This window comes from Cebus imitator, unplaced genomic scaffold, assembly GCF_001604975.1.
Source record: "Cebus imitator isolate Cc_AM_T3 unplaced genomic scaffold, Cebus_imitator-1.0 Scaffold60, whole genome shotgun sequence".
Lineage (NCBI taxonomy): Eukaryota > Metazoa > Chordata > Mammalia > Primates > Cebidae > Cebus > Cebus imitator.
This window is the reverse complement of record NW_016107375.1, coordinates 9600579-9606812: the sequence shown is the minus strand read 5'-3', so window position 1 is coordinate 9606812 and position 6234 is coordinate 9600579.

The following is a 6234-nucleotide window of genomic DNA, read 5'->3' as shown; positions in this document are numbered from 1 at the left end:
ACCACCATGCCCAGCTAATTTTTTGTATTTTTAGTAGAGACGGGGTTTCACCATGTTGACCAGGATGGTCTCGATCTCTTGACCTCGTGATCCACCCGTCTCGGCCTCCCAAAGTGCTGGGATTACAGGCTTGAGCCACCGCGCCCGGCCAACTTTCAGAATTCTTAAACTAATGCACAGTTCAAAACCAAGCAGATTCGTAAGAGAACAATTCTTTTTCTCCCTTTTTCTTTTTCATTCCAGGGTTTAGTCTTTTAGTGTTTACATAAGCATTTAGTTCTTTTTTATTATTATTAAAGGTAAATTCCTAAGATACAGTAAAGCTCTTTCCTCCTTCTTAGGGCCTCTGTCACTATTTCCCTGTGCCCTGTGGAATCTGCATAGGTGGCAAAGTAACTTAGAATGATGCTGGGGATGATGGAGAATTACTTGTGCCACTAATCGTCGCCTATGGACTCAAAGACTCTGAATGCTCCTCTTCCTTCTGTCTCAGAGAGGCAAGTCTGAATATTGGTCAGTAACCTTTCATGGATTTGATGATTAAGTTTTCAATGGGCGAGTACAACTGCACACAGATCCAGGCAATAAGAAGAACCATAATAATAATAATAATAATAGCATCTCTGTCCTGTGAAACATGTAAAAGCACAAGATTGAACACAGACCAGAACTGCAGATCAAACATAATGCAGGCTGAGAATACAGTCATTGCAATGGGTTTCCTGATAACTGTGAGTTCTTAGAAATGTGTAAAGTCATTGTCATCCCACAATATTTACAGGAAGAATTAAATAAAATAATTTCTAACCTATGATCTAATAGCATAGGTTGCATGAGGACATAGAAAACACACATAGAGGAGTAACAGAAGCACTACACACAGAGGGGGAAGCTATTTGCTCCCTAGTGAGATTGAAGAAAGCCAATGTCTACCATACTGCTGCTGTAGTTGGCAGCACATTTTAAGCTCTTCGTAAATATTTGTTAATAAATAAATGACCTGCGAGATGCTGAATGAACCTAAATATCCTCTCTGCATGCAGCTAATCCATAATGAGCCAAGATGCTTGCCGAAGAATATAATCTATAAAGAGGCAGAGGGACCAATGGCAGTGCTTGATGACACCAAGGACTCTAAAAAAATACTGTAATTCACCATTTATTTTCTGTTGCAAAAAGTTCAGGATTAGTCTGAAACAATGCCTCATAGTTTGACAAAAATATTATGCCTTCTGAAGTCATACATAACTGTTTTGCCTTTGTGATTAGCGATCAATCATATACAAATTCATGCAACCCACCTTACAATTACTTTCCTATAAAATAGGGTAATAACATTTACTTCAAAAGTTTGATGAAATAATAACATACTACATAGGAAATCACCTAACATGAAAGTTAGGAGTTTTTCAAGTACCATTTTATTTCTGACTTTCCTTATTTTCAACATGCGGTCTAGGCCAGAAACTAAAGTAGACAGTAGGGTAAGTGGTGTATTAGTCTGCTCAGGCTGATATATAACAAATTACCATAGACTGGGAAGGAGGGCTTAAACTATAAACATTTATTGCTCACATTTCTAGCAGCTGGACATCTGAGATTGGGGTGCCAGCATGGTCGGGTTCAAGTAAAGACCTTCTTAAGAGTTGCAGATTCTGACTTCTCATTGTACCCTCACATCGCAAGAATGCAAGAGAGCTCTCTGGCCAACTTGTATAAGGACACTAATACAGTTCATGATGGCTCCACTCTCATGATCTAATTACCTCCTAAAGGCTCTGTCTCCAAATATCTTAATATTGGGGATTTAATTTTAACATGTAAATTTTAGAAAGCATAAACACTCAATCCATCATAAGTAGTAAATAAAATTGACAGAAACCTTTTCCTCATAGAGCTTATGATCTAGTGGGCCAGACAGCCATCAACCAAACTATTATGACAGGCACTCTTGGAAGTGCTGTGAAAGAAGAATACGAGGAGGAATGAATTTTTGAATGAGTTGATTAAACTAGTTTTGTGGGAGGGAGGTGGCATCAGAAGATGCTTCCTTAAAGGAGTGATGTAAGGCTGGGCACGGTGGCCCCCGCTTGTAATCCCAGCACTTTGGGAGGCTGAGGTGGACAGATCACGAGGTCAAGAGATCGAGACCATCCTGGCCAACATGATGAAACCCCTCTCTCTACTAAAAATACAAAAATTAGCTGGGCATGGTGGCACACGCCTATAGTCCAGCTACTCGGGAGGCTGAGGCAGGAGAATTGCTTGAACCCGGGAGACAGAGGTTGCAGTGAGCCAAGATCGCGCCATTGCACTCCAGCCTGGCGCCTGGCGACAAAATGAAACTCTGTCTCAAAAAAAAAAAAAAAAAAAAAAAAGAGTGATCTTAGGCTTGTAATGCATAAGTCTAACAGAAGTCCTTTGGTAGGAGTCAGGGAGAAAAATGGAGTCTTTCCCAGAGCCTAGCACAGTTTTTAAAAGGTCTGAACTTGACAGGACTTAGAGTTCTTGATTAAATGAAGTCTAGAGAGCTTGAACAGAACCACGTGAGCCAGAACATGCAAAGCCTTTTAACACTGTTAGGAATTAGATGCTTTCAGCTGTACCTAACAGAAAGATTTTTTAAAAAATGAAAGTGGCTTAATTTTAAACATAATTACTGCTTATACAATAAGAAATCCAGATTATTAGTCTGTTTTCACACTGCTATAAAGAAATATCTGAGACTAGGTAATTTATGAAGGAAAGAGTTTTAATTGACTCATAGTATCACGTGGCTGGAGAGGTCTCAGGAAACTTAGAATCATGGTGGAAGGTGAAGGGGAAGCAAGGCACCTTCTTCACAAGGGAGCAAGAGAGAGAGGAGCAGAGAATCTTCCAAACGCTTATAAACCATCAAATCTCATGAAAAGTCACTCACTATCAGGAAAACAGCATGGGGGAAACCACCCCCATAATCCAATCTCCTCCCTCCCTCAACATGTGGGGATAATGGGTGCCTCCTTCTATCCACGTGAGAGGATTACAATTAGAGATGAGATCTGGGTGGGACACAGAGCCAAACCATATCAGAGGACCTGACCATACTTCCTAGGGGAGATAAGACCTCATTCCTCCATTATAGCTGAGATGTTTGACAGTGATATTATTCAACTTCAAGTTTTCTTTTCTCACTTGTGGCATTGAGAGAGATATTATATAACATTATATTCGTTGTTATATAACAGAGATATTGCAAAGGAACACATATGCAAGTATACTTTTTTTTCAGAATAACATGCACTAGGGGGTTCCTGCACTAGGATCATTTATAAATATTCATCAAGCCCACCTTTTTTGCACATTGCCACCCGAGAAATGGCCAAGAGTTTTGAAGTATGAGTTAGGATTTTTCAAGTGTCTTAGCACTGTTGTCTGTTCTATCATGTGACTGAGTTCTAAAACATGGTTATTAGAAAACTTACAAAGGCATTTTTTAATTAGAAAAAAGAAATTATGAGATAAATTTAATCTCACAGTATCATACTCATTTATTCTTGATGGGAGCTCAATAATAGATGGTTGCTTTGTAAAGCAATAAGTGCATTTTTTTAAATTTCCAAGAAAAGAGAATAAATTGGGTCATAAAAACTGGCAAAAATAAACCTGATTATCATTATGTTAGTCCTGGGCAATTGAAGAAATGGATGTCAGGCATGGTGGCTCACATCTGTAATATTAAAACTTTTGGAGGTTGAGGAGGGAGGATTGCTTGAGCCCAGGAGTTCGAGATCAGTCTGGGCAACATAGTAAGACCCTAACTCTACAAAAAATTAAAAAATTAGCCAAGTATGGTGGTGCATGTCTGTGGTCCCAGCTATTCAGAAGGCTAAGGTGGGAGGATTGCTTGAGCCCAGGAGGTTGAGGCTGAAGTGAGCTATGATTGCACCACTGCACTCCAGCCTGGGCAACAGAGCCAAACTTTGTCTCAGGAAAGAAAGAAAGAAAGAAAGAAAAAGTTTAAGAAATGGAGCACAATCAACGCATTTCTAAGCCATCATTAAAACTGGTTACTAGAATAATTAAGATAGAAATTAAAACAAGATGACAAAAGAAGCACAAAGCCAAAACTGCAACTCTAACGGAAGTTAAATATGGGATCATGTAATAATCATTGGAGTGGCCTACTGCACCAAGAAGGGCCAGGCATGGTGGCTCACACCTGTAATCCCAGCACTTTGGGAGTCTGAGATGTTTGAGACCAGCCTGACCAACATGGTGAAACCCTATCTCTACTAAAAATACAAAAATTAGCCGGGCAGGTGATATGCGCCTGTAATCCCAGCTACTCAGGAGGCTGAGGCAAAAGAATTGCTTGAACCCAGGAGGCAGAGGTTGCAGTGAGCTGAGATTTTGCCACTGTACTACAGCCTGGGAGACAGAGACAGATTCCATCTCAAAAAAACTGAGATGGTCAAAGCCCCCAACACTTGCACAGGTAGAGGTCACTGAAGCAAAAAAAAAGAAAATAAAAAAAAAGAGAAAAAAAACATCTAATTCTATAAGCTATTTTTCTGCAGACAGGCCACTGTGGGATCTTGCAATGCAAATTGTATCCCATAATTATAAGTGTATGTTATATTCATGATTCATAAAAAATTCACATGGGAAGGAAAAAAATCATTCCTCTCTTTAAAAGAGAAGATGCCTAAGGCTTCTTTTCCCCTTACAGAGATGGCCTTACTAACTGAATTCTGGTACTCAAGTCTACCAACCAGCACTTCCCTGATTTATGATACAAAAGGCACTACCATTTTTGGTTTCTATAACTCTTTCCATGCTTCCATGACTTACCAAAATCTTGTTCCTTATTGGCACATTAGTTTTTCTTGATGTATTAACGTATTTAATACAATTACAGTCAAGTTTTCTGAGATCCCTCTATAATACATTTTTAATTTTTTTCTCCTGATAATCTTTAAAAAGTTAATCTATCTTGGATTCTGTGTATGAATATGTTATAACTAAGTACTGACATTTGATTTTCATGCCTTTACCTGTGCTGTGTTTGTATCTGTTTTGGGAACAATTGGTATTACTTTAATTGTTATGAGCTAATGAGAAAAGGACAGAGTGAGGCTTAAAACAAAACAGATGTGTTTTAGCCAAGATAAAGCCAAAATACGTTATGGTGGTTATACTAATGAAGAATTCATAGTTATTTGAATAGAAAAAAAAGGCTGGAAAAATGAATTGCCATGTAGAACACAGCAGTATAGACATGCTGAATTTCAAAGAATCAGTCCTGTAAGAGTAGTCAACACTATATTCCATAATCACTTTGCAAGCAATAGAATTTCAGCAAAAAACTCCACTATCCATTATATGAAGATTGTTAATTTGATATTTTTATATTTAATTTATAAATTTGTTTGGTTGTCTATGTATATCATATTACCTTAGGTTTATACATGAAATACCATTATATAATGAAAGTAATTTATTCACCAGTGGGATAGGATAACTTAGTCCTTTACACATTGTCAATATTTTATTCCAGTTTGAGGTTTCACATGAAACCTCACACTCATTGCTGGAATTATGCCTTAAACAGAGTAATTGTGACAACTGTGTTACTGTTGAATGGCTCTGATAATTAGTTCAGTTTGTATTGTTTGTTGAAATTACATTTCCTCTAAGTTCCAACCATTGGTGGCAGTTATACTTAGGAACAAATCAGAAGTGTTCTCTTTTTGTTTCAACTTTAAATTATAGGCGGATAACTAACATGTTTTTCTTTATTCTACCCAAATCCTTTTCTGGCTTCCGTAAATATTTTTGAAAACTTATTTTGTGTAAAGCATTGTGCATCAGCCATTTTTTCCCTTTCCAGGTTAAACAGTTCCACACCTTTCACCCTTTTTTTGAAATATTATTTTTCGAATCCCTTAACATTCTAATTTGCACATACTCCAGTGATGTCCACCTTAAAATGCAGCACTTATAAATCAAGACATAGCACTTTGGGAAGCCAATGCCGGTGGATCACTGGAGTTTGCGACCAGCCTGGCCAACATGGTGAAACCCTGCCTCTACTAAAATTACAAAAATTAGCTGGGCGGAGTGGCGAGTGCCTGTAATCCCAGCCACTTGGGGGGCTGAGGGAAGATATTTGCTTGAACCCAGGAGGCGGAGGTTTCAGTGAGCCAAGACTCCGCCGTTGCTCTCCAGCCTGGGAGACAAGAGAGAAACTCC